This window comes from Carcharodon carcharias, chromosome 19 (genome assembly GCF_017639515.1).
Source record: "Carcharodon carcharias isolate sCarCar2 chromosome 19, sCarCar2.pri, whole genome shotgun sequence".
Lineage (NCBI taxonomy): Eukaryota > Metazoa > Chordata > Chondrichthyes > Lamniformes > Lamnidae > Carcharodon > Carcharodon carcharias.
Window position 1 is genome coordinate 13,607,178 of NC_054485.1, and position 6,766 is coordinate 13,613,943.

Below are 6,766 nucleotides of genomic sequence, written 5' to 3' on the forward strand. Positions count from 1 at the left end.
CCACCCATCTAAGGCCAATTATAGACCCTGCCTGATTTCTTGTTAATGGTATAATAATATTATCAAAGTAAAGGATACACAGGTGAAGGGCATTGATTGGTTAGGTATCTTGAGCACATATAAAGAAAGACATGGCAATGATGTTTTAATTTCATTTAACAAGTTTCCATTAAAGTTTTTGTTTTTTGCTACAGTGGCCCAAGGGATGGTTCGTTAGTTAATTTGATTATTTGACTTACTCAAAATAGTACAAAGAAATACTTCTAGGACAGTGTCTTTTGATGGGTAGGAGGCAAACATATGTAATGCTGCATTCTGTAAATAAAGCAACCACCAAGAAAAGGATTTGTGCCATGCTTTCCCATCTGGCTTATCTCTCTCTCTCTCTCTCTCTCTCTCCAATTAAATCCAAAGGGAAATAGGGTGGGGTTTATAGAAGCTGACCATAGCCCATCCTGAAAGCTCAAATGAACCCCAATGTATTCAATTTGCATTGATATTTTAAATTAAAAATCACTCACTCAAGCAGAACTAATCCCCAGTTCCTTGTCTCCACACTAGGCTTTATAAATTCCATAAGAAGAAACATAGAGGGGGGGGGGGGGGTTGAAATTGTTCTGGGGCTGCAACATAAAGTATGCAGCCTATTTTACCCATTGCTGGATTTCCACTGAAGTCAACCGGAGGCATGTCAGACAGGCAGCTGATTCGCTGTCACCAGTTCTGTGTCCCGAAGGCAATTTCATCCCCATACATTCAACAACTTGACACTTGGGTGTAAGTGTACAGAATGAGACACTGTGATACAAACAACACCATGGCAGCCTAAATCATTTGAATGCCAGACCATAAACTGTTAAAAACCCTAGCTAGTAAACAGAGCAATATTACATATTTATTATCTGCAAACCAAGATGAGAGTTTTTCATACAGACATTTTTAAAAAAATCATAGGACGTGGGTATCAGTAGCAAGACCAGCATTTATTGCCCAACCTTAAATGCCCACGAGAAGGTGGTGGTGAGCCACTACCAGTCACAATGTAAACTAAGAGCAAGTAATCGCTGCTGAGCTATTTAAGTAAATATAGATACTGATTATTAGCTTCATAGATCACGCACTTCATTGGATTTGCTTTCTCGTTTGCAGTTAAACAGATTCCCTTCCCCCATATTCAACAACATCAAAGACATTGCCAAATATGGGCAGGATATCCCAGAATGCAAACTCAGGTTGTAGGTTACAGTATCACAGGGGTAAAGGTAATCTGAGTCCATCATTGCATTAGTTTTAGTCTTTTAAAAGGTGCAATATCAGGAATTTCCAACTCATTGGGCCGAAAACTTGCAAAGTAACAAACAGCCTGCCAACAATTCTTTAAGACATGATTTGGAAAGTTTGAAAGGAGAGTTCTGAATATTTCACCTATTTCTCCTGCCAAATGAGAAGTATGTTATTCATTCTGCTGTCCTTCAAAGGACAAAGGTTCAATCAAGTCAGGACACATTGGGATGTCTTCCTCTAATCACTAAGCTCCCAAAATGTCAGTTAGAGTTTAAAGAGAGTTTCTCTGCTCTATATCACACTTGCTGCTTTAATAATTTTAACGAGTGGGATCAACGCACCTCACCATTCTACAAACAAGCAAAGGGCTGCCCAGGTGCTGTGTTCACTGCTGTAGATACCTTTCAACCTCTATTCACGCTTGAAAGAAATGCATATGTGGCCCATAATACACAATGGTACTCAAAAGTCAGCTACCAACATAGCTTGACTGGAATCAAACATTGATCTAAAGCAATTAGCTAATGTTATCAGAGCAAAATACTGTGAATGCTGGACATCTGAAATAAAAACAGAAGATGCTGGAACTACGCAGCAGGTCTGTCAGCGTCTGTGGAGAGAGAAGCAGAGTCAATGCTGTAGGCTGATGACCTTCCTCAGAGCTGGGAGGGTAACTCAGGTGGGGAAAGGGGTGGCACAAGAGAGGAAACAACAAACAGGGAGGCCTACGATAGGGTGGAAAGCAGGAGAAGTTAAACGACAAAAGGGCTGATGGTTCAAGACTAAAAGAGATGGTAATGGGACAAGTGAAGAAACACAAGATGGGTCTAGAAGAAATGTAAATGGAAATAGCAGAATCATCATCAACAGCTGCCATCAGAAAAAAAGAGCATCTGAAATGGTTGGAGTTGACTAACGTTGGAACAGCCATAGGTAAAGCTGAAGGAGATTAAGGGGTTCAGTCGACTCGGGTCTTATCAGGTTGGGTCACTGTAGAACAATCAATGGTGGAAACAGAATGCTGAATTATATTGCTAAATCTGCAGAATACAAGTCAGAGGGTGTCATGGTGAAACTGTACAATGCTGTGGTCAGCCCACACCTGGAGTATTGTGTCCAATCCCTGGAACTTGCAGACAGGAAAGAAACAGACAGAGGGGGAGAGAGAACCAAAAGGTAGATTCTTGGCTTCATTGGGTTGAGTCATGTGGAAACACAACAGAAAAATTATGTTCTTTATCCCTGAAAGGTGCCAACTAAGAAAGATCTTATAAAGTCTCCATTAAATATTAAGTAGCATATTAACGGTAAATTAAAGAGCTTTACTATGACAGTAAAATGAGAGTGTGTAGGTTCAATGTTGTGAAAGGCAAATTAAGGATTGAGGTTCTTCACAGAGGAGAAATTTTGGAATGGGCCCTAGAGCTCTTCAGGTTTGAAGGGCTGAATTGTCTGCTCTTTCTCTTATTTCTTATATTCTCCTGTAGAGAATACAGACAAAACCATTGGAGTAATTCAGAAAGGAATTTATGTATAGTATTTTTCATGATCACAGGACATCTCAAAACTCTTCATAAGCAATTAAATTCTTCTGAAGTGCAGTCAAATGAGGCATTACACTGAGTCTGTCCTTTTGGGTGGATGTATAAGATTCCATGGCACTATTTCAACAAAGAGCAGGGAAGTCTTCACCAATGTCCTGGCCAATATTTATCCCTCAAATAACATCACAAAAACAGGTTACCTGGTCATCACCACACTACTGCTTGTGGGATCTTGCTGTGTGCAAAGTGCGTGCTGTGCTTCCTACGTTACAACAGTGGCTACATTTCAGAAGTTCTTAATTGGCTGCAAAGCAATTAGGGACATCTCGTGGTTGTGAAAGATGCTACAGGAATGCAAGTCTTTCATTTTTGTAAAGTAGGGCAATGCATAAGGCACCTTTTGTGGGTGCAGCATCCACAGTTATCATGTCACAAGCCGATAACAGCATCACTAGAGCCCTTTGCAATGCTGCTCTGGAAGGATCCGAGCGTGTCTGATGCTGTGGTTAGAAACCATATAGCCTTTCACGTTTGTGAACAGTGGCAATTGCGCTGTTTGGGACAAGGAGTCATGAAAGGAAAGCTCAAAGGTTTGTCTGCTAGATTGTGAAGATCCCATGGCACGATTTTGAAGACGAGCAGGGGAAGTTATCCTCTGTGTCCTGGTCAATATCTGTGAATTTATCATACAGCACAGAAAGAGGCCATTTGGCCCATCACTCCTGTGCTGGCTCTTGAAAACAGCTGTTCAACTTGTCCTGCTCCTCCACTCAGGGAATCTGTACTTCTTTCAGGGATGAGAGTGTAATCAATGTTAGGTTAGCGGGTGCTGCCTTGTGTTACAATAAACCGTCCAGTCAGCAAGCACACAGCATGCAGGTATAATTCTCCTCAGTGTTCCCTGGGCAAGAGAGGGATAGACTGGCCAGGATCCCTGCTGCTAGGTTTGACATAAGGAGCAGGCTGGCCTGTGATTTCCTGCACAAATACTTTGTCATCTTTCACCACTTAGACCCACACATGAAAAAGTTATTGGCACTTGGGTGAAGTAGCGTAGGACTGATGACCGCCAAGAAATCTTAACCCAGCACGAGTTATCATCTTCAGGAGGGACAGGGAGAACATCGTAGGAAAGTAGTGGTTAAAGAGTTTAATCCTAAGCATTTCTGTGGAGAAAGGACAGCAAGATGCCAGTGAACCATTCTTTTCACCACTGCCAACATGAGGGATTATATTCTTATCTCTGCATGGCATGCCGTTTCCCCACAATTCAGCAGTTTATAAATCATATGTATAATCTACAGGGAGTTGGTGTTGCTACTGGTAACTATTCAGCCTCTCTCTCTTTCCCGCTCTAAAGTGAAAGGCAAACTCTCTCATAGCCCTGTACCCCACTGTTATTTCTACATCAAGTATTTACTGTTTGTTAAGGTCAATTAAGTCAGTCAGGAAGCCCAAAGCTTCAGTGGTACTTCGTTTGTAAAAGGTTACATCATTACCACTGCTGCCCTGAAGCTGGGTGCAATTTAGTTGGAAGCTGTTGCTCTATTTTCTTCCTCTAGTTACCCCAACCCCCCCACCCCACCCAATTTTCTCCCCTTATCTCATTTTCCAAGAGCATTTTTGCAGTAGAGATCATCAGCCGAGTGCAGGGAAATGGGTCCTCTTCTGTTGGCTGCCTACTTTCTTTTGTTATTTATTCATGGGATGTGGGCGTCACTGACAAGGCCAGCATTTGTTGCCCATTACTAATTGCCCTTGAGGAGATGGTGGTGAGCCACCTTCTTGAGCTGCTGCAGTCCATATTGACAACTGAATGCTTTGTCAGGTCATTTTCAGAGGGCAGTTAAGAGTCAACCACATTGCTGTAGGTCTGGAGTCACATGTAGGTCAGACTGAGTAAGGACAGATTTCCTTCCCTAAATGGCATTGGTGAGTTTTACGACACTCAATAGTTTCATGGTCGCCATTTCTGATACTAGCTTTTTATTCCAGGTTAATTAAATTTCACCAGCTGCCATGGTGGGATTTGAACTTTTGTCTCCGGATTACTAGTCCAGTAACATAACCACTACGTTACTGTTCCCCTGCTCATTGTGTAAAGCAGCTCATGTTCCAGGGACCAGTGGCATCATAGACAATCTTTTTTATTATTCTTTCATGGGATGTGGACATCACTGGCAGGACCAGCATTTGTTGCCCATTCATAATTGCCCCTGAGTTGAGTGGCTTGCTAGGCCATTTCAGAGGGCAGTTAAGAATCAGCCACATAGCTGTGGTGGCACATCCTAGAGTCACACCAGAAAAGGATGGCAGATTTTCTTCCCTATAGGACATTAGTGGGTTTTTAAGGACAATCGCTGATAGTTTAGTGGCATTACTGAGACTAGCTTTCAATTCCAGATTTTTTAAAATTAATTGAATTTAAATTCCACCAGCCATGGTGGGATTTGAACCCTATGCCCCACAGCATTAGCCTGGGTCTCTGGTGCGCTTGTCCAGTTACATTACCACTATGCCACCATCTTCCCTAGATCTGTGGAAAGCTGGTCTCAAATGTTTGGCCTTTCCGGGTTTTTTTTTAATCAAAACCTAACCCAGCACACCCAGGGGAGCTCAGCTGCCTGGTCTTAGAGTCCAAGTGCATGGAGGTCAAGCGACCAATATAGGATCACAACATGTGATACTGCTCTTCACCTGTGAACTGTGGCAGTGTGCACCGGCATGTTGTCCCAACATTCAAAAAGGGACCCTGATGCTTGCACTCAGTTGCTTAAGGCAGGGATTGCTCACTTCCTGTGTGGGAGTCTTGTAAACCTGATAGTATTAAAGTACTGCAGGTAGCACAAACTACACTGTCACAAACAGATCATATACTTTCACCTGCTTTCCTGCAGCAATGCTCCCAGCATTTCCCACTGTGCTCCCCGCATTATTATTGTTTCCTCTCTTACTCCCCCACCTGGTGGGGTGGGGGGTTAGTCAGATGAAGGCCCTGTTATTCCCAATACTCGGAGATCATCTGCCGGGCACATCACTGCTTTCAGTTGGATTGTGACACCTGTCAGCCTTGAGCAAGGGGAGAGAGCTTTTTTCTTCCCACGCGGGGTGGATTCAAAGTTGGAGCACCAAAAGGTGACATTCCAATCATGTGACTCAGCTAAGATCAGCCAATCAGTCAACTCAGTTTGGGTGACTTCACCCGCGTAGGTACGGTAACAAAATGTGTCAACAGCATTGTGTGACTGGGCTTCAACAGTGAAGGGAGTGTTCCAGACAATTATCTACAAGCACAAAGATCAGGGATTGAATTTTACACAAGCATTGAAATGCCTTCCTCAGCCAGAGTTATTCAATACCAGGGATTTTAATTCCTATATCTCGTAACAATCAATAACAAAAACCAAAAGGACTCAGAAATGCAGCAGAGTTTTACTTTGATTGCATTCCAATACAAGTGGCTGTTCAGGAGCAAACAATATTTCATTCAAAGTGTGGCTCATTTATGCTTTGTGTGATTTGTGAGTCATTCTGTGAGGGGCTGAAGCCTGTGTCAGGAGTTACTGTGGGTTACATGGAGCAATTCTATGAACAGTTGTGGCCAGCTAGGTATCAAAATAAAATGGCACCAAAATAGATGGCTTCAACCCCTGTATCTCCGACACCTACATAAATATAAAGTGACTTGGCACCAGTGGTAATCACCAGCCTTGGACTTTAGTGTGTTGGGCAGCTGAAATTTTCTAATCTGCCTTCATCAAAGGAACTTTGATATTAGTGTCCTAGTGCTTTGGGACAGCAGCGTTACAAAATAGAGGCCTGAAGCCTCTGACCTCTGCTCACTCCTATACACTGTCCACTAGTCAGTCTCTAGTTTCATCAGAGCGAGTGGGGACCAAGCATAGAACTGGAATGAAGCAGAGATATAAGTGAACTAG